This window comes from Heterodontus francisci, chromosome 6 (genome assembly GCF_036365525.1).
Source record: "Heterodontus francisci isolate sHetFra1 chromosome 6, sHetFra1.hap1, whole genome shotgun sequence".
Lineage (NCBI taxonomy): Eukaryota > Metazoa > Chordata > Chondrichthyes > Heterodontiformes > Heterodontidae > Heterodontus > Heterodontus francisci.
Window position 1 is genome coordinate 65,171,428 of NC_090376.1, and position 22,893 is coordinate 65,194,320.

The 22,893-nt window shown below is 43.7% G+C and overlaps 1 long non-coding RNA gene across 1 annotated transcript in view; it reads right to left on the minus strand.

The window, feature by feature from the left end:
- LOC137371358 (uncharacterized) overlaps positions 1–22,893 on the minus strand; it is an 89,240-nt gene that overhangs the window by 1,626 nt on the left and 64,721 nt on the right. The window contains exons 4-5 of the long non-coding RNA XR_010975209.1: positions 19,435–19,508; positions 92–215 (exon numbers count right to left, since the gene is read on the minus strand). This is a non-coding gene — a long non-coding RNA (uncharacterized lncRNA). The remainder of the gene's footprint in view (positions 1–91; positions 216–19,434; positions 19,509–22,893) is intronic.

Genomic DNA, 22,893 nt, shown 5'->3' on the forward strand with positions numbered 1-22,893 from the left:
GCACTTTAAGTGTCTGCTTCACATGAGCTCACACAATTTCCTTCAGTTTCCACATATAGCTGCAAGAGTAGAGATGACACTTCATCCTTACGTTTCGTGCTTCCCTCCTGTCTTGCGATCACTGATGCCTCCTCCTTAGCTGGTGTCAGCACCCTGATGTCTGGGACACCTCCACCTGTCTTAGCACGCACATGCTGGTTGTGGGTGCGTTTATCCTACAGGAAACAGTGCAGATTTATGACATGTCAAAAGATGCATCACAACCATTGCATACATGTATCAACGTCACTCATTCTGCCTTGGCTTTCGCACGACACATCCAATCACATAAACAATGCCGATCTTCATCATGGCGAAACATCATTTAGTGAATGGCACCAAGGCTGTTCACACATTCCACTGCATTCCTTGCATACCCTCTGCCTTAAAGACACGGAGCTATGGAAGAAAATAATGGAGAAGCTTCCCCAGGACCACTTATCCTCGTTGAACTGAGCAAGTCATTGATGCGTTTGCAACACTGCACCCATGTTCTACGAGTACTAGAACCAGGGGACATAATCTCAGAATAAGGGGCAGGCCATTTAAGACTGAAATGAGGAGGAATTTCTTTACTCAGAGGGTAGTGAACCTTTGGAATTCTCTACCCCAGAGGGCTGTGGAAGCTCAATCATTGAGCATGTTCAAGACAGAAATCGATAGATTTCTGGATACAAATGACATCAAGGGATATGGAGATAGTGGGGAAAATGGCATAGAGGTAGATGATCAGCCATGATCTGTTTGAATGGCGGAGCAGGCACGATAGGCTGAATGGCCTACTCCTGCTCCTGACTCCTATGACCACAGGGTTCGTGATCTCCTCTGCTACTTCCATCCAGGCTGCCTTGATGAGGCAGGAGGGTGTTCACATTCCATCTGCAGGGACCTCCTGCCTTTCCCTGACAGCCTGGAGCAGAACCTTGCCGGGAGGCATCACTGAACTGTGGGGCAGGATGCTGCCTGATGGCTGAAACGTAGGAACATAGAAAATAGAAGCAGGAGTAGGCCATTTTGCCCTTTTGAGCCTGCTCCGCCATTCATTATGATCATGGCTGATCATCCAACTCAGTAGCCTGTTCCCGCTTTCACCCCATACCCTTTGATCCCTTGAGACCCAAGAGCTATATCTAACTCCTTCTTGAAAACATACAATGGTTTGGCCTCAACTGCTTTCTGTGGTAGCGAATTCCACAGGCTCACCACTCTCTGGGTGAAGAAATTTCTCATCTCAGTCCTGAAAGGTTTACCCCGTATCCTTAGACTATGACCCCTGGTTCTGGACTTCCCCGCCATCAGGAACATCCTTCCTGCATCTACCCTGTCAAGTCGTGTTCAAATTTTATAGGTTTCTATGAGATCCCCCCCCTCACTCTTCTGAGCTCCAGCGAATATAATGCTAACCGACTCAATCTCTCCTCATACGTCAGTCCCACCATCCCATGAATCAGTCTGGTAAAGCTTTGCTGCACTCCCTCTATAGCAAAAACATCCTTCCTCAAATAAGGAGACCAAAACTGCACACAATATTCCAGGTGTAGCCTCACCAAGGCCCTGTATAATTGCAGCAAGACATCCCTGCTCCTGTACTCGAATCTTCTTGTTATGAAGGGCAACATACCATTTGCCTTTTTTTACCGCCTTTTGGACCTGCATGCTTTCCTTCAGCGACTGGTGTGTGAGAACACCCAGGTCTCGCTGCATATTCCCCTCTCTCAGTTTATAGCCGTTCAGATAATCTGCCTTCCTATTTTTGCTACCAAAGTGAACACATTTACCCACATTTGCTATGCATTAGCCCACTCATTCAATTTGTCCAATTCTTTATTCCCCATAATAAATTACAGTCAGTTTTTACAGCAAGCTTGCTCTCGTACTCTATTTTCCCCTTCTTAATCAATCCCTGGGTCCTCCTTTGCTGAATTCTAAACTGCTCCCTATCCTCAGGTCTGTTTTTCCTGGTAAATTTATATGTCATTTGATTCACTTTGGCTGTAGGGAAAATAAATGATTTGAAGTTGGTGGTGACTTTCACAAAATAAGGGAGACAAAACATTTTGATTGAAGTAAAAGCTTCAATTTAAGTTATTCTAAAGATACTTGCATGAAAGGAAGGCTGCAAGCACGGAATGTTTTATATCTGTGGTGATCATGGTACTCCGGGCAGGGATGGTGAGTTCCACCAATGATCCCCTGATGCATGACCTACATGTTCCCCCTGCCCGTTGCCGCATGGCTGATTTACATACAAAATCGCTATTTGCAGCAAAGCGAAAGTTACGTCAACCGATAAATAGAGCCCGAGAGCCAATAAATAGAGCCCGAGGATCGTGGCCTAGAGTACTTACTGTCTGGGAGAGGAGCGGAGAGGAGTCCAGGCACGCCGGAGTTTGAAAACAAAGTGAACAGTGACATCACAGGAAAGTTGCAAGGTGATTGGCTGGCACGTAACTGCTGTTAGAGAGTATCAGTAAGTAGCTGGGTTAGTAACTAAAGTAAAGAGAAAGGTAAGGTCTACAGTTTTTTTTATATAGTAAGTAGTGTTTTTTCAGGAATCAAGGTCCCTCGTGTAAATAATCTCTAATTTTTGAGTAAATTAAGGGAGTAAATTAAGGGTCAGTCATGGCAGAGCAGCTCGGCAGAGTGGAGTGCTCCTCCTGTGCAATGTGAGAAGTCCGGGACACTTCCAGTGTCCAGGGTGAACACGTGTGCAGGAAATGTCTCCAGCTGCAGCTACTCAAAGTCCGCATTTCGTATCTGGAGCAGTGGCTGAGGACACTGTGGAGCATCCGCGAGGCTGAGATCATCATGGATAGCACATACAGGGAGGTGGTCACACCGCAGGTAAAGACTGCTCAGGCAAAAAGGGAATGGGTGACCACCAGGCAGAGTAGAAGAACTAGGCAGGTAGTGCAGGAGTCCCCTGGGTCCATCTCCCTCACTAACAGATTTTCCACTTTGGGTACTGTTGGGGGAGATAGCTTCTCAGGGGAATGGAGCAAGAGCCAGGTCTGTGGCATCACGGGTGGCTCAGCTGCACAGGAGGGGAGGGAAAAGAGTGGGAGAGCTATAGTGATAGGGGATTCTATCATAAGGAGTACAGATAGCCGTTTCTGTGGCCGCAAACATGACTCCAGGATGGTATGTTTCCTCCCTGGTGCTAGGGTCAAGGATGTCACGGAATGGCTGCAGGACATTCTGAAGGAGGAGGGTGAACAGTCAGAGATCATGGTTCACATTGGCACCAATGACATAAGTAGAAAGAGGGATGAGGTCCTGCAACAAGAAATTAGGGAGCTAGGTAGCAGGTTAAAAAGGAGGACCCCAAAGGTTGTAATCTCTGGATTACTCCCGGTGCCACATGCTAGTGAGTATAGGAATAGGAGGATAGAGCAGATGAATGCGTAGCTGAAGAGATGGTGCAGAAGGGAGGGCTTTAGTTTCCTGGAAAACTAGGTCTGTTTCTGGCGAAGGTGGAACCTGACAATAGTGCTGTTGCGGGGGGTTTAAACTAATTTGGCAGGGGGATGGGATACAGAGTGGAGGTTCAGTAGGGGGTGATGCACAGCCAAATATAGAAGAGAAACTAAGTTAGTCTGAAAGGCAGAGCAAATATAGACCTGTTAAGGCACAAGCGAACAATGCAAGTCTAGATTGCATCTATTTTAATGCAAGGAGTCTTCCAAGTAAGGCAGATGAATTGAGCGCATTGATTAACACATAGGAATATGATATTATTGCTATCACAGAGACATGATTGAGGGAAGGGCAGGACTGGCAACTCAATATTCCAGGGTATAGAGACTTAAGGCATGACACAGGTGGGGGGTGTAAAAGAGGAGGTGGAATTGCACGATTGATCAAGGAGTCAATTACTGCAGTAAGGAGGAATAATATCTTAGAAGGTTCCTCAAATGAGGCCATATGGGTAGAACATAAAAACAAAAAGGGGGCAATCACTTTGCTGGGAGTGTACTACAGCCCTTCAAACAATCAGGGAGAGATAGAGGAGCACATATGTAGGCAAATCTCAGAGAGGTGTAAAAATGATAGGGTAATAATAGTAGGGGATTTCAACTTCCCCAATATTAACTAGGATAGTCTTAGTGCAAAAGGTTTAAAGGGGGAGGAATTCTTAAAGTGCATACAGGAGAGCTTTTTGAGCCAGCACGTATAAAGTCCCACAAGAGAAAGGGTGGTACTGGACCTAATCTTGGAGAATGAAGTGGTAGAGGAGTCAGTGGGGGAGCATTTCAGGGATAGTGACCATAACTCTCGAAGATTTAAGGTAGTTATAGAAAAGGACAAAGATGGACTGGAAATAAAGGTACTAAATTGGGGGAAGGCCGATTTCAGTATGATAAAACAGGATCTGGCCAAAGTTGACAGGGAACAGCTACTTGTAGCTAAGTCTACATCAGACCAGTGGGAGTCATTCAAAAAGGAAATAGTGAGAGTTCAGGACCAGCATGTTCCCGTAAAGGTGAAGGTAGGACCAACAAGTCCAGGGAACCCGGATGTCAAGGGATATAGAGGTTTGGATAAAGAAAAAAAAGGAGGCTTATGGCAGATTCAGAGGGCTGAAAACAGCTGAGGCCCAAGAGGAGTATAGAAAGTGTAGAGGGGTATTTTAAAAAGTAATTAGTAGAGCAAAGAGGGGTTATGAAAAAACGCTGGTGGGCAAGATAAACAAAAATCCCAAGGCGTTTTATAAGTATATTAAGGGCAAGAGGATAACCAGGGAACAAGTAGGGCCCATTAGGGACCAAAGTGGCAATCTGTGTGTGGAGTTGGAGGACGTAGGTGAGGTTTTGAAATGATTACTTTTTATCTGTGTTCACTATGGAGAGGGACGATATAGGTGTAGAGATCAGGGAGGGGGATTGTGATATACTGGAACATATTAGCATTGAAAGGGAGGAGGTATTAGTGATTTTAGCAGGCTTAAAAGTGGATAAGTCCCCAGGCCCAGATGAGCTGTATCCCAGGCTGCTATGAAAGGCAAGGGAGGAGATTGCAGGGGCTCTGACACAAATTTTCAAATCCTCTCTGGCCACAGGAGAGGTACCAGAGGATTGGAGGACAGCGAATGTGGGACCATTATTCAAGAAGGGTAGCAGGGATAAACCAGGTGTTTACAGGTCAGTGAGTCTAACATCAGTGGTTGGGAAACTATTAGAAAAAATTCTGAGGGATAGGATTAATCTCTGCTTGGAGAGGCAGGGATTAATCAAGAATAGTCAGCATGGCTTTGTCAGGGGGTGATCATGTCTCACAAATTTGATTGAATTTTTCGAGGAGGTGACTAGGTGTGTAGATGAGGGTAAGGCAGTTGATGTAGTCTACATGGACTTCATTAAGGCTTTTGATAAGGTCCCGCATATGAGATTGGTCAAGAAGGTAAGAGCCCATGGGATCCAGGGCAATTTGGATCCAAAATTGGCTTGGTGGCAGGAGGCAGAGGGTGATGGTCGAGGGTTGATTTTGCGATTGGAAGCCTGTGACTAGTGGTGTACGGCAGGGATCGGTGCTGGGACCTTTGCTGTTTGTAGTGTACATTAATGATTTAGACGTGAATATAGGAGGTATGATCAGTAAGTTCGCAGATGCCACGAAAATTGTTGGTGTCGTAAATTGTGAGAAGGAAAGCCTTAGATTTCAGGACGATATAGATGGGCTGGTAAAATGGGCAGCGCAGTGGCAAATGGAATTTAATCCTGAGAAGTGTGAGGTGATGCATTTTGGGAGGACTAACAAGGCAAGGGAATATACAATGGATGGTAGGAGCCTAGGAAGTACAAAGGGTCAGAGGGACCTTGGTGTACTTGTCCATAGATCACTGAAGGCAGCAGCACAGGTAGATAAGGTGGTTAGGAAGGCATATGGGATACTTTCCTTTATTAGCTGAGGCATAGAATATAAGAGCAGGGATGTTATGATGGAGCTGTATAGAATGCTAGTTAGGCCACAGCTGGAGTACAGTGTACAGTTCTGGTCGCCACACTATGGGAAGGAAGTGATTGCATTGGAGAGGGTGCAGAGGAGAGTCACCAGGATGTTGCCTGGGCTGGAGCATTTTAGCTGTGAAGAGAGACTGGATAGGCTAGGGTGGTTTTCCTTAGAGCAGAGAAGGCTGAGGGGGGACATGATTGAGGTATACAAAATTATGAGAGGTGTAGATAGGAAGAAACTTTTTCCCTTAGCGGAGGTGTCAATAACCAGGGGGCATAGATTTAAGGTAAGGGGCAGAAGGTTTACAGGAGATTTGAGGGAAAATTTTTTCACCCAGGTTGGAATCTGGAACGTACTGCCTGAAGGGGTGGTAGAGACAGGAACCCTCACAACATTTAAGAAGTATTTAGTGAGCTCTTGAAACACCATAGCAAGCAAGGCTATGGGCCAACTGCTGGAAAATGGGATGAGAATAGATAGGTGCTTGATGGCCAGGATGGGCCGAAGGGCCTGTTTCTGTGCTGTATAACTCTATGACTATGAACTTACAGTCCTGCCATTGGGAACACCACAGACCCTAGAAGATTCCACCCAAAAGAGTCTGCAAAGGGATATAGATAGTTAAGTGGGAAAAACTTTGGCAGATGGAGTATTATGTGGGAAAATGTGTGGTTGTCCACTTTGGCAGGAAGAATAGAAAAGCAGATTTTTTTTTTTATTCGTTCATGGAATGTGGGCATCATTTATTGTCCATCCCTAAATGCCCTTGAGAAGGAGGTGGTGAGCTGCCTTCTTGAACCGCTGCAGTCCATGTGGGGTAGGTACACCAACAGTGCTGTTAGGAAGGGAGTTCCAGGATCATGTCAGGATGGTGTGTGGCTTGGAGGAGAACTTGCAGATGGTGATGTTCCCATGCATCTGCTGCTCTGGTACTTCTAGGTGGTAGAGGTCGAGGGTTTGGAAGGTGCTGTCGAAGGGCTCTTGGTGCGTTGCTGCAGTGCATCTTATAGATGGTACATACTGCTGCCACTGTGCATCAGTGGTGGAGGGAGTGAATGTTGAAGGTAGTGGATGGGGTGCCAATCCAGTGGGCTGCTTTGTCCTGGATGGTGTCGAGTTTCTTGAGTGTTGTTGGAGCTGCACCCTTCCAGGCAAGTGGAGAGTATTCCATTACACTCCTGACTTGTGCCTTGTAGATGGTGGACAGGCTTTAGGAGTCAGGAGGTGAGTTACTCGCTGCAGGATTCCTAGCTTCTGACCTGCTCCAGTTCAGTTTCTGGACAATGGTAACCTCCAGGATGTTGATAGTAGGGGATTTAGCGATTGTAATGCCATTGAACGTCAAGGGGAGATGGTTAGATTCTCTCTTGTTAGAGATGGTTACTGCCTGGCACTTGTGTGGCGCAAATGTTACTTACCACCTATCAGCCCAAGCCTGGATACTATCCAGGTCTTGCTGCATTTCTATATGGACTACTTTAGTATCTGAGGAGTCGTGATGGTGCTGAACATTGTGCAATCATCCGTGAACATCCCCACTTCTGACCTTATGATTGAAGGAAGGTCAATGATGAAGCAGCTGAAGATGGTTGGGCCTAGGACACTACCCTGCGGAACTCCTGCAGTGATGTTTCGGAGCTGAGATTATTGACTTCCAACAGTTACAATCATCTTCCTTTGCACTAGGTATGACTCTGACCAGCAGAGAGTTTTCCCCCTGATTCCCATTGGTTCCAGATTTGCTAGGGCTCCTTGATACCATACTTGGTCAAATGCTGCCTTGATGTCAAAGGTACCTCACCTCTTGAGTTCAGCTCTTTTGTCCATATTTGAACCAAGGCTGTAATGAGGTCAGGAGTTGAGTGGCCCTGGCGGAACCCAAATTGAGTGTCACTGAGCAGGTTATTGCTAAGCAAGTGCCACTTGATAGCACTGTTGACAACACCTTCCATCACTTTACTGATGATTGACTGATGGGACGGTAATTGGCTGGGTTGGACTTGTCCTGTTTTTTGTATACAGGACATACCTGGTTAAGTTTCCACATTGCTGGGTAGATGCCAGTGTTGTAACTGTACTGGAACAGCTGAGCTAGGGGCACGGCAAGTTCTGGAGCACAGGTTTTCCGTACAATTGCCGGAATGTTGTCAGGGCCCATAGCCTTTTGCAGTATCCAGTGCCTTTAGTTGTTTCTGGATATCACGCCAAGTGAATGGAATCGGTTGAGGACTGGCATCTGTGATGCTGGGGACTTCAGGAGGAGGCCGAGATGGATCATTCGCTTGGCACTTCTGGCTGAAGATTGTTACAAATGCTTCAGCCTTATCTTTTGCACTGATGTGCTGGGCTCCCCATCTGTGAGGATGGGGATATTTGTGCAGACACCTCCTCCAGTTAGTTGTTTAATTGTCCACCGCCATTCACGACTGGATGTGGCAGCACTGCAGAGCTTCGATCCGATCTGATGATTATGGGATTGCTTAGCTCTGTCTATTGCATGCTGCTTGTGCTGTTTGGCAAGCAAGTAGTCCTGGGTTGTAGTTTCACCAGGTTGACACCTCATTTTGAGGTATACCTGGTGCTGCTCCTGGCATGTCCTCCTGCACTCTTCATTGAACCAGGGTTGGTCCCCAGCTTGATGGTAATGGTAGGGTGGGGGATATGCCGGGCCATGAGGTTACAGATTGTGGTTGAGTACAATTCTGCTGCTGCTGATGGCCCACAGCGCCTCATGGATGCCCAGTTTTGCATTGCTAGATCTGTTTGAAATCTATCCCATTTAACACGGTGGTAGTGCCACACAACATGATGGAGGGTATCCTCAATGTGAAGATGGGATTTTGTCTCCACAAGGACTGTGCGGTGGTCACTCTTACCAATACTGTCATGGACAGATGCATCTGTGGCAGGCAGATTAGTGAGGCCGAGGTCAAGTATATTTTTCCCTCTTGTTGGTTCCCTCACCACCTGCCGCATACCCAGTCTAGCAGCTATGTCATTTAGGACTCAGCCAGCTCGATCAGTAGTGGTGCTACCGAGCTACTCTTGGTGATGGACATTGAAGTCCTGCACCCAGAGTACATTTTGCGCCATTGCCACCCTCAGTGCTTCCTCCAAGTGCTGCTCAACATGGAAAAGTACTGATTCATCAACTGAGGGGGGGGGTGGGTGCGGGGGGCACGGTTGGTGGTAATCAGCAGGAGAGTTCCTTGCCCATGTTTGACCTGATGTCTTGAATCTTCATGGGCTCTGGAGTCGATGTTGAGAACTCCCAGGGCAACTCCTTCCCGACTGTATACCACTGTGCTACCACTTCTGCTGGGTCTGTCCTGCCAGTGGAACAGAACATACCTGGGGATGGTGATGGTCATGTCTGGGACATCGTCTGTAAGGTATGATTCAGTGAGTATGACTATGTCAGGCTGCTGCTTGACTAGTCTGTGTGACAGCTCTCCCAACTTTGGCACAAGCCACAGATGTTAGTAAGGAGGACTTTGCAGGGTTGACAGGGCTGGGTTTGCCGTTGTCATTTCCGGTGCCTAGGTAGATGCCGGGTGGTCTGTCCAATTTCACTCCTTATTTCCTTATTGTCTTCGTAGCGGTTAGATACAAGTGCTAGTTCATTTCAGAGGGCATTTAAGAGTCAACCACATTGCTGTGGGTATGAAGTCACATGTAGGCCAGACCAGGTAAGGACAGCAGATTTCCTTCCCTAAAGGACATTAGTGAACCAGATGGGTTTTTAACAACAATCGACAATGGTTTCAGGGCCATCATTAGACTAGCTTTTAATTCCAGATTTACTAATTGAATTCAAATTCCACCTTCTGCTGTGGTGGGATTCTAACCCATGTCCCCAGAACAATATCCTGGATCTCTGGGTTACTAGCCTGGTGACAATACTACTGCGCCACCGCCTCCTGTTTAAATGGAGAGGTACTGCAGAAGTCTGTGGCACAGAGGGATCTGGGTGTCCTTGTACATGACTCACAAAAATCTTGCATGCAGTTACAGCACGTGATTGGGAAGGCAAATGGAATGTTGGCCTTTATTGCAAGGGGAATGGAGTATAAAAGTAGGGAAATGTTGCTACTGCTGTACAGGGCCTTAGTGGGATGGTATCCGGAGTATTTTGTACATTTTTGATCTCCTTACTTAATGAAGGATATAAGTGCATTGGAAGCAGTTCAGAGTTGGTACACTCGGCTGATTCCTGGGATGAAGAGGTTGTCTCATGAAGAAAGGTTGAGCAGGTTGGGCCTATACTCATTGGAGTTTAGAAGAATGAGAGGTGATCTTATTGAAACATATAAGATCCTGAGGGGACTTGACAGGGTAGATGCTGGGAGGATGTTTCACCTCATGGGGAGTCTAGAATTAGGGCCACAGTCTTAAAAATAAGGGGTCTCCCATTTAAGATGGAGTTGAGGAGGAACTTTTTTCTCTCAGAGGATAGGTAGACTTTGGAATTCTCTTCCCAGAGAGCAGTGGAAGTTGAGTAATTAAATATATTCAAAGCTGTGTGAGACAGATTTTTGATCGACAAGGGTTATGGGGGGGCAGGCAGGAAAGTGGGGTGGAAGTCACAATCAGATCAGCCACCATCTTATTGAATGGCGGAATAGGCTTGAGGGTCCAAATGGCCTACTCCTGCTCCTATTTCTTATGTTCTTATGATCCAGGAACGAGGAAGTGCATGTGATTGCAGGGGGGTGCCGGATGTGATCGCTGGAGACAGAGTGATCGCGGGTGTTGTTTTATGTTGCTTTAAGAACTTTAAGAGTGTGGGCATGATCATCACAAAGGGAAATGATCTCATGTAGCATATGACCATTGCAGTTGTGAGATGTGGATCCCCGAGGTTAGATGTGCCTCATGAACTCTCTGTAACATAGTTGTAATATATCTGTAGCAGTTTGAGTTCTCAAATAAAACAAACCTATCTTGTGTTCATACCAATTGTTTGGTATCTTGGTGTACAGTAAACAAGGCAACACGACATAGCAACATTACAACGGGAGGTTGAGGATGATCCTGGTGGGAGCCAGGGTTGATCATGACAGGTGGGGGAGGGAAATGGGAAGCTGCCAGATTGCGAGGCAGTGGCAGGGGTGGAAGATCATGAAGGTGCTTGCAGGTGTGGCACTTTACAGAGCAAGCTTGTTGGCTTGGAGGAAATATTCCTGTTCCTCCTGACCCACAAACAGTGCTGTAAAGGCACTTAACTTATGGATTCAGCCCTTCTTGCCTCCTTTTACCTGTTGAGTTTCCTGAGGACCAGAAAACAGCAGTGAAAATTACAAACCTTGTTAAAACAGAGATACATCTTAACATCAACCCATTTCCTGAGAGCTATTTGGTCGCTTGGCCCTTGCACTGCCTCCAGTAAACCAGAGGTGGGTGGGTTCAAGGCTGCTTGGATCCCTGTTAGAAATTTTTAAATGTCGGCATGAGCATCTCAAGGTTTCCACATGAGCAACACCAGACTCAGTTTTGCATCGCCCACTGGGAGAGTACTTTATAGGAGTTGTAGTTCGTAAAATTGCTTTTAAGAAAGGCAGCATGAGCTAACAGTTGGGTGAGAACTGGCAATTATTGTATTTGCCATTAGATTTAGTTTAATTTCTCCTCTGTTAGAATTAGGGAAAAGGACCTAGAAAATATTTATAATTAGAACTGTTGTTGTCTTCAAGGTCCATAGGAACAAACAAAGCTTGTGTCCAAGGCTAAAAGACAGATAGGGAGGCCCAACATCTGTGCCTGGGCACAGAACTTGCTGGGCCTATGATTGGGTAGAATGGGGGGGGTTAGGGTAGATACATGATTGGATGTATTTTTCTGCGGTTCCGGTTTTTGACGTATGTACTAGTGGTTTTGGATTTTTCAGTGTAGAAGGGCCAAGAAGGATAGCAGACAGGCAAACAAGCATATGTGAGTAGGCAGTACTGGGAATGGGTCCCGCCTTCTACCCAAGATCAACAGAGTATTGCAATTGTTCCTTGCAAACTGCTGTTCAAGTATTACATGTATTAAGTCTCACTTATGCTTAAATAAAAACCATAAACTGTCACTAATACAGTGTCAGCTTCAAATTATTGACCAGCTAGTACAAAGGAACTAAAATTTATTACAATGTGACAAGGTTGAGAAGGCGACAGCACAATGAACACATCACTGTGCTGTATGAGACATTTTGTGGGACCTATTTGTAGGGAGTATCTTTGTTTGAGGAGCCTTCTAGAAAGAAGTGACTCATGGCCAGTACACCATGTGTGCTGGGTATGGCCTCTTAAGAGCATCCCCCCCACCCCTCATCAGTTGCCTTCCAATAGGCCCAGATGCTGCTCATGCTGCTGAGGCTGCTGCTCTTTCTTGTCTTACTTCACCTCTTCCTCCATCCAAATCAAACAGGCAATAATGGCACACATGATAAGCTGTTAGAATTTACTGAGGATAAGCAGGGCAAAAAAAAAGGTCAGAAAGAAGCAATCTGGAAACTGGAAACTCTTCTGGTAATCAAAACTACACAATGGCACACAGCTTGAATGATCCAATTACCCGTAGGTGGGTGTGTCTTTATATATGCTCTGAAAGACCAATCCCGTTAGCTTTTACTAGCAGCTTGGGTGCTGAGCAGTACTTCCACAATTTTATGTTTAAGATCATGTCGGTTTTCTAAAGACGTCAAAGAACCCAAATTTGCATGTATTCATCAGGTTTCCACCTCCCTCTGGCAGACGCCTCAGCCAACTAAAAAGACTGCATGGTTAAAATGGCGGTCAGCAAGACCAGCTGCCTGTCCCATTCCTGCCAGATTATGTGGGTGAAAATCTTAATATAAAATAAGAGATTATAGACAAGACTTTGAGCCCCCGCTGGGGCTGGGAACGGAGGCAGGCAGGAGCTAAAAATAGCTTCGCCAACTGGTGTGCCAGTTTTCCAGCTCCATCCCACCCCCAGGTAATTTTTGTGGAGGTGCGATGTTGGGGGGGAATGCAGTAGGACTACCCCCGTCCACCCACATGCAGCCGGGAGATTTTCCAGTTGGCCTCCAGGCTCCTGCAGGCAGCAGCGACCAATTTAGTTGCCTAGAGGTGGCCTCCCGGCAGCAGACCGGGGTGGCCAGAGCTCCAGGCAGGCCTAGAGGCCCTCCCTGCCTGCCTGGGCACTGCAGCAGCCAAAGGCTGCCCTGTAGATGGTCTACCCCACGCCCACAGCACCCCCCCAATAGTGTTGGCAAAAGTCTTTTTTAATTTAAATCTTAAAGAGTTGGAAAGAGGGCGCCACCATTTTGAAGGGTCCTCTCCCTTACTTGCCTTTATAGCAGGCTGCTACTCCTTTCAATCTGGAAGGCGTCTTATTGGCAGTCCAGCTTCAAAAGCCCACCTACTGCCCTTAATTGTACATTGAGCCTGCCCTCTGGCCATTAATTGGCTGCCCCGGGGTTTCCCACACAGTGCGGGCTTCTGACCCACATTTCAGCCTGATGTCAAGATTCAGAAGCCTACAGGGAAAATCCTGCCCTAGGTGTTAGCAGTTAGTCTATCACTAACATTAGGGTGTCACTAAGGCTATCTAACATTTATATCTTTGAAAATACCCTATTGTCGTGCCAAATGCAGGATAACAGGTATTGCAGGCAAATGTAACAGAAAAATGTTGGCATATGGGTGCTCAATGCATTTGAAATGGAGTATTGTGACCCACCTACCATTTTTAATCCATAATAGATATATTCTATTTGAGATATATGTCAAAACATTGTAATATTGTTAAAACCTTATCTATTTCATAAGTTTGATGCCATTGTGGCTTATCCAGACTTGGTGTTGACCCTGAAATAGTGATCCATGCCACTGATTTAGAAATTATGTATTTTGTAACCATTTCAGTCAAAGTCGTCTTGTGTTCAAACCAAAATTGTGCAGTTTTATTTAAAACTTGCTTAAATGTTAAGCATGGTTGAACTAGTAGTCGTGAGCTGTTGAAAATATCAGATGGAATCTGAGAAGTTCACACATCTCTTTAAAAAGCAATTTCATCTTGTTCCAGTGATATGTTTTCACCACAGTTATGGTTGGACTTTGCCTGTGGCTTGCGTAATGGTGTAGAAACTGCACACACAGATCCAATGTTTCAAAGATTAGACATCCATATTTGGTTCATCTTCAGATATAGTGTGACAACTTATAGCAGAAGCTTCCTGTTCTAAATATTCACCTATCTATATTCTGATAAACATAAATAGTTTTACAAGAAATTTGGTACTTGGGCGTGGAATTCTATAAGCTACAGTTAGAAATTTGCAAATCACACCCCATTAATCTTTCATTCAGCAATTCAAGCCAAAAATAATCAAAAGAAAACATTTAAAACAAATATTAATGGATGGTAAATTGAGTTAAACCCCTTGTCAGGAGTGCAAACTTGTAAAATTGGCCTATATTTTACACAATAAGTCATTACGCTTCAAAAACTTGTTAGGCTTTACTTTAGTAAAATTTGACATTGGGTTGCCTATTTTTAGTCTTTTGAATTTATAATTTTGATATTAAATGGTATGCTTAGATAAGGAATTCTATACGATGAGAGAATGGCAAGTGATGTGATGCACTGTCATTTGATATATCCATTAGGTATGAATTTATTTAGACTGAAATAAACTGGAGACATAGATGAAGAAACAAGTAGAGTGACCGCCTCCGTTCCTGGCCCCAACGGGGGCTCAAAATCCTGTCTATAATCTCTTATATTAAGAATTCATAGAGGTGATTTTCACCCACGTCATCTGCTGTCATGGGCAGCTGATTATGGTGAAACATATCTCATGAAAACATCCTGGCTTTCATTAAAATGTGTATATTCATAATGTCTCCCAAGATGTTGCTCACCGTAACTTTCAGAATATGCGGTTAGATCATAATAGAGAACATTGTACAAATTAGAATTATAGATTATTACTGCAAAGGAGCAGGATGTTCTACCAATCATGTCTACCGTTACTTTTATGGATGTGAATAGGGTTGGGCCAGGAACTGAGATGGCAACTGACACTAGTTTGAAAGAATCTTTCAAGTGATTTGTCTGTCTGGTTTGCTGATGTCTGCTGATTACTGATTGGTAGCTGTTTCCTATCATTTTATTGAATTAAGGTAATGATTATTTAGTTCTGAAAATGTGATGTATTGAGTCATTGAGTCGTACAGCACAGAAACAGGCCTTTCGGCCCACCGCGTCCATGCCAACCATAATGCCCATCTATACTAATCCCACCTGCCTGCATTAATTCCATATCCCTCTATGCCTGTTCATTCAAGTACTTGTCCAGATGCCTTTTAAATGTTGCTACTGTTCCTGCCTCCACTACCTCCTCTGGCAGCTCATTCCACATACCCACTATTCTTTGTGTGAAAAATTTACCCTTTTGATCCCCTTTAAACCTCCTCCCTCTCACCTTAAATCTATGCCCTCTAGTTTTAGTCACCCCTACCATGGGAAACAGACTCTGGCTATCTACCCTATCTATGCCTTTCATAATTTTATTTACAATTGTTGCTGCTGCTAACTTGTTGCCTTTTCGTACCTGAAAGTAGGTTTCATTAATTAGCATTGTTCAGTTGCCAGATTTTTTTTTATACATTCGTGGGATGAGAGTATTGTTGGCAAGGCCAGCATTTATTGTGCATCCCTAATTGACCTTAAGAAAGTGGTGGTGAGCTGCCTTGAATCGCTGCAGTGCACATGTGGTGTAGGTACACCCATTGTGCTGTCAGGAAGGGAGTTCCAGGTTTTTGACCTTGTGACTGAAGGAACCGCAATATAGTTCCTAGTCAGAATGGTATGTGGTTTGGAGGGGAACCTGCAGCTGTTGGTGTTCCCATGCATCTGCTGCCCTTGTCCTTCTAGGGTGGTAGAAGTTGCAGGTTTGGAAGGTGCTATCGAAGGAGCCTTGGCGAGTTACTGCAGTGCATCTAGTAGATGGTACACACTGCTGCCACTGTGCACCGGTGGTGGAGGGAGTGAATGTTGAAGGTGGTGGATGGGGTGCTAATCAAATTAGCTGCTTTGTCCTGGATGGTGTCAAGCTTCTTGAGTGTTGTTGGAGCTGCACTCATCCAGGCAAGTGGAGAGTATTCCATCACATTCGTAACTTGTGCCTTGTAGATGGTGGACAGGCTTTCGGGAGTCAGGAGGTGAGTTACTCACCGCAGAATTCCCAGCTTCTGACCTGCTCATGTAGCCATGGTATTTGTATGGCTAGTCCAGTTAAGTTTCTGGTCAATGGTAAGCCCCAGGATGTTAGTGGTGGGGGTTTCAGTGATGGTAATGCTGTTGAACGTCAAGGGAAGATGGTTAGATTCTCTCTTCTTAGAGATGGTCATTGCCTGGCACTTGTATGGCACGAATGTTACTTGCCACTTATCAGCCCAAGCCTGAATGTTGTCCAGGTCTTGGTGCATGCAGTCACGGACTGCTTCAGTATCTGAGGAGTTGCAAATGGTACTGAACACAGTGAGTGTAATCACAATCAGATTATGGATGGTAATCGCTTAACATTTTATTCATATGTTTGATCGAATTATGATCATTTTTGGCTATTGGATATTTTTGAATTATGATGCTTTAAAGTCTGATAACACTTTTCAAGTGCAACAAACTTTATGCAATACTTTTATGCAAATAGAATGCCAGATAAATAAATAGATAGAATAATAGATTGATTTAAATTCATGACTGTCCGCTGATAGAAAACAAATTACTACTTTTTCCTTTTGCTTTTTCTACATTGCAAAAATACTTCATTGGCTGCAAGCTGCTTTGGCACATCCTGAGTTTGTGAAAGCCCTGCTATAAATGCAAGTATTTTTTCCTTTTACTTACACTTCAATGCACATTTAAATCCAGTAAAAAGACACTGGGATAAACTTTGATCTTTACCACTAGGCATTAAGCATCGACCGGATGGAGCATAGAAAGGAAAATCTGGTGGGGGGGATCACATGCCGATAACAGAACCTGCCAGATTTTCATCCATTGAAAATAAAGTTTGTGCGATCCTCCATGTTAGATTTTCCACTTCAGCTATGAGATGCTGAACTCCCAAGCGGTAAAGAACAAAATCTACCACACCATCTTTTTAAATTTGTATCTGTATAAGTATGCATATTTTCACACTCACACAATATGAACTTATTAACTATAAATATGAACTTATGAAGCAAACCCAAAATCGACACTTTCCTGTAAAACATGGAGCTGAGAAATCAGGTGACCTTTTCTTTCCTGCTAATACACATGGAACTGCAAGAACCCCAAGCTAATTGTCATGTCTGGACAAGTCTTGGCAAAGTCATTAAAATGCAAACAACTCTTCCTGGATAATGGCTGCATTTCTCCAACTAATTAAAAAACAACTGGATTCACAATACTGTTGCAGGCCCTTTGACTCCAAACTAGAAATCCAGAAAATGGGTGTGGAAAGCTCTATCATATCAAGATGGTATGTGGGTGACTGATACTGGGACTCCATTGTCTGCCAATGGCCTAACTCTCAGAAAACATTTATGAAGACAATAGAAAGAGATGCTCTGGTCACATGACAGAAACTAGGTTTCAGATAAGGGGTTTTAATAAGGCAATTCTGGGCAGACAGAACCAGAAAAAATATCTATGTCAGTGAAGAAAAAGACCCTGCCTAAGACCACAAACTTTAAGCCAGAGACTTGAGTTGGTCCTGAACTCATACCAGGGCTTCACCATTGAATCCTGACTGGAGTATAACAAGAGAAATCTGCTACTGTGAACATAAAACAACAATAAATCCATTCTCCTAAACCTCCAGAGCTTTTCTTCAGTGGACAACAAAAGAATTACAGGCTTGCATCATTTCAAGTCTTCACCCTGGGGAAAAGCAAGTGTAACAGAGGATTCTTGAAATCATAAGACCTGAATGCATGCTACTTTTATTATCGCAATTTTTTCTTGAGTGTGTGTGTATCTGTATGAGTGTGAGAGTCGGTGTAATTGCATATATTTGGGTGTTGAATGATAAACATTTATCTTTCTTTTAAAACTTAAGGGAAAACCCGTCATTTGTCTGTTCCTGACAATTAAAGCACTCAGGAGCTAAAACAATTTTTTTAAACACAGTGTCTTCGCTCAGTCAAGAGGTGAAAAGAGGGAGCCATCCCTATCATCTCTCTCCTGTCCATAACAATATAACATATTGTAATTGGTTGTCTACACAAACAGACTACTTCAATATGCAGAATGCTGTTCCCAGCTGGAGAGGCTAGTTGAGAGCTTATGATCCCAATTATCATTTATTAATGAAGTATCACACACATTTTGGAGGAGTGCTTGGAATCTGATATATATGGTGTACTTTCTTGCCAGTCATGTTAGGGTGGATTTGAACTGCCAGGCTGGAAGCTGGTGGGAGCAGATGGCGTTCATGCCCCAGAGTCTCTGCTCAATTTTAATGGCTGCACCTCATTTACATTCTGTTGGTCAGCTACCCTCCTGAAGTGATCTGAAACAGGTAGGTGGCCAGCTTTAGGAAGGTCAGAATCTCGGGGCATCGAGGCCCAACCATCCATCTGCCCAGTGGCACAAAGATTACTTGCAGGGGGAGATCAGGGTTTTTTTGCCCATTGGATTGGGGGCCCAGAGCATCAGAGCCCCAGAATTTCTGAGAGCCTAACCCTAACCCTAACCTGCTCCTCTTTGCCCCATTAAGAAAGATTTTTGACAAGTTAGGGAGCCTTCTCTACTTCCCTGCTCATTTAACTGTTAAAATAACAGCAGATCTTTGTAGATATAATATAATCCCAATTATCATATATTAATGAGGTTCCTACCTGACTCCAGCTGGTGCCTCGGCCGCCTGCAGAAGGGCTCAGTTAAGATGACAGTGAGTGGAAATGGGGCAGTAGGTCAGCAATTCTAACTGCATGCCCACCCTTTTCCCCCGGTCGGGTCAGTTAAAATTCCCCCATTAAGTCCATTTGCAAAACAGAACTTTGGAATTAATTATTTGCATTAAATATAATAATTAAATCTAGAATGAAATCTGGGAAGAGGAAAATTAAATCCTTTATATAATTCATTAGTGATTATTACGCCCAGTGAAAAGAGTTGTCAAATGTTTGTCTATTTATGATTGGCTGCTGCCTTAATCTAAAATGTATATTTATTGACAGATATCTAATTTTTTTTTTTAATTAAGTGATAAATATTTTGTGGACTGATCAGAATTCATAAAAATAACTTATACATAGTTGGTGATAGTCTGACCCAATAGCTCACAATGTTTAACACTTGACTCCTGACAAAAATGTAATGAACTTGATTTCCATAGTAGCCAGTCAGTTGATGTCGCTTGTCTCAGATGAAAGAAAACTCCAGGGACAACAACCCAAAAAGCATATTCCTAGCACTTACCTTTCATTGTTTTGAATACAGAATCAATCATTTTCCTTCCCGCAAGCGATCCCCGTCATATTAGAAGTTCCATTCTGCAAATAATGATTCATGTATAATTAATGTTATCATCACTTGGTTATGTCAGAGAAAAATAACTCTCTGTCAAATTTACAATACTTTTAATAAAGCCATTACTTCATCTTTTTCTGACACATAAGAAATTTAAGCCAGTTCATTTATCTAATTGGGAATACCAGTACATTTTCATTACAACTCACTCACCAACCAGTATTCCGTTCTGAATACAGGTGAGGTTGATGGGTCCTCTGGGGTGTGCAGCCAGAGTCTAATCCATAACCCTGCAGCTGTACAGGAGGGCAGGAGGAAGATTGGAAAAGCAATAGTGATAGGGGATTCTATAGTTATTCTATAGTTAGGGGAACAGACAGTCATTTCAGCAGCTGTAGCCGTGAATCCATTGCCTCCATGGTGCCAGGGTCAAGGATGTCACTAAGCAGCTGCAGAGCAGTCTGAGGGGGAAGTGTGAATAGCCAGTGGTTGTGGTCCATATCAGTACCAATGACAAAGGTAGAAAGAGGGATGAGGTCCTGCAGGCAGAGTTTAGTGAGCTAGGAAAGAAACTAGCAAGCAGGTCCTGAAAGGTAGTAACCTCTGAATTAATCTCAGTACCACGCACAAGTAAGTATAGAAATAGGAGGATAGAGCAGATGAATGCATGGCTGGAGAGATGATGCACGAGGGAGGGCTTTATATTCCTGGGACATTGGAATGGTTCTGGGGAGATGGGACCTGTACTGGCAGGATGTGTTGCACTTGAACAGAGCCAGGATGAATGTCCTTGTGGGGCAATTTGCTAGTGATATTGGGGAAGGTTTAAACTAACTTGGCAGGGGTGTGGGAAATAGGAGATAATATTAGAGAAGAAAACCAAGGTGCACAGAGAATTAGGAAAGACAGATAGCACCAGAGTATGAAATAGCAACATATTAGGTGTGGTCAGAGTAAGAGGGAATGTAATAAGGTCTAAATTAGGTTTACTGTGCATGTATATGAATATATGAAGTGCTGTAAATAAGGTTAGTGAGCTGCAGGTGTAGATAGCCATATGGAAATATGATGTGGCGATAATGGAGACCTGGCTCAAAAAGGACAAGGCTGGGTCCTAAATATTCCTGGATACAAGGTGTTCAGGAAAAATAGGGAAGAAAGGAAATGAGGAGGGGTAGCTATATTTATTAAGGAGAACATTTCAGTGCTGGAGAGAGAGGATGTCCTAGACAGGTTAAGGGCAAAATCTATTTGGTTACAGCTAAGAAAGAATAGAGGTATCATTACATGGCTGGGTGTATTCGATAGGCCAACAACTACTGGGAAAGATATAGAGGAACAGATTTGCAAGGAAATTACAGAAAGGTGAAAGAATTATGGAGTAGTTATAATACGGGGCTTTAATTTTCTACGGTAGATTGGGATACTAAGTGTAAAGGGAAGAGAGGGACAAGTGTTTTTAGAGTGTATTCAGGAGAATTTTCTACGTCAGTATGTTTCCAGTCCACTGACAAAGGAAGCATTGCTGGATCTGGTTTTGGGGAATGAGGTGGGTGAAGTGTATCAAGTGTCAGTAGGGGAACATTTAAGGGACAGTGACCATCGTATCATAAGGTTTAGGTTATCTATGGAAAAGGACAAGGAGCAATCCAGAATAAAGATAATTAATTGGGGGAGGGCCAACTTCAATAAAGCAAGAACAGATCTGGCCCAAGAAAATTGGAATGAAAGATTGGCAGACAAAACTGTAATTGAACAATGGACTGCCTTTAAAGAGGAGATAGTTTGGATACAGTCAAGGTACATTGCCACGAGGGGATAGGTGGGGCAAATAGATCTAGAGCTCCCTGAATGATGAAAGAGATGGAGAGTAAGATGAAGCAGAAAACGGATGCATATGACAGATGTCAGGTGGATAATACAATTGAAAACCAGGTTGAATATAAAAGGTTCAGAGGGGAAGTGAAAAAACAAATAAGAAAAGCACACAGAGAGTATGAGAAGAGACTGGCGGCTAACATAAATGGGAATCTAAAAGTCTTCTATAGGCATATAAATCATAAGAGGGTGGTAAAAGGAGGAGTGGGGTCAATTAGGGATATAGAAGGTGATTTAAGCATGGAAGCAGAGAGCATGGCGGAGCTACTAAATGAGTACTTTGCATCTGTCTTTATCAAGGAAGAAAATGCTGATCAAGTCATGGTGAAAGAGGAGGTAGTTGAGACACTGGATGGGCTAAAAATTGATTTAAAATAAAGGAGGTACTAGATAGGCTGGCTATACTTGATGTTTATAAGTCACCAGGACTGGATGAGATGCATCCAAGGAAACTGAGAGAAGTAAGGAAATTGCGGAGGTACTGGCTATAATCTTTTAATTCTCCTTAGATATGGGATCGTGCCAGAGGACTGGAGAATTGCAAATTTTACACCCTTGTTCAAAAAGGGTGTAAGGACAAGCCCAGCAACTACAGGACAGTCAGTTTAATCTTGGTGGTGGGCAAGCTTTTAGAAACAATAATTTGGGACAAAATTAATAATCACTTGGACAGATGTGGATTGATTGAGGAAAGCCAGCACAGATGTTTTTAAGGGCAAATTGTGTTTAACTAACTTGCTTCAGTTTTTTTTGATGAGGTAACAGAGAGTGTTGATGAGGGTAATGCATGGACCGCCAAAAGGCATTTGATAAAGTACCACATAACCAGTTTGTCAGCAAAATTAGAGTCCTTGGAATAAAAGGGACAGTAGCAACATGGATACAAAGTTGGCTGAGAGACAGGAAACAGAGACTAGTTATGAATAGTTTTTTGGATTGGAGGATGGTATTTGAAGGGGACCCAGGGGTTGGTGTTAGGACCCCTGCTTATCTTGATATGTATTAATGACCTAGACTTGGGTGTACAGGGCACAATTAAAACATTTTCAGATGAACAAAACTTGGAAGTATTCTGAACTGTAAGGAGGATAGTGATGGACTTCAAGAGGACATAGAGAGGCTGGTGGAATGGGCAGACAAGTGGCAGATGAAATTTAATGCAGAAAAATGTGAAGTGATTCATTTTGGTAGGAAGAATGAGGAGAGGCCTAAAACAACAAATAAAGAGGGAGAAAATTGATTATGAGAGTAAATTGGCAAGAAATATAAAAACAAACAGTAGGAGCTTCTATGGGTATATAAAAAGGAAGAGAGTAGCTAAAGTAAGTGTGGGACCCTTAGAGGATGAGACTGGGGAATTAATAACAGGGAACAGGGAAATGGCAGATAATTTAAACCAGTATTTTGCATCGGTCTTCACAGTGGAGGACACTATAAACATCCCAACAATAATAGATGAGCAAGGTGTAAATGGGAGGGAGGAACTTGTAACAATCTCTATCACGAGGGAAAAGGTGCTTGACAAACTGA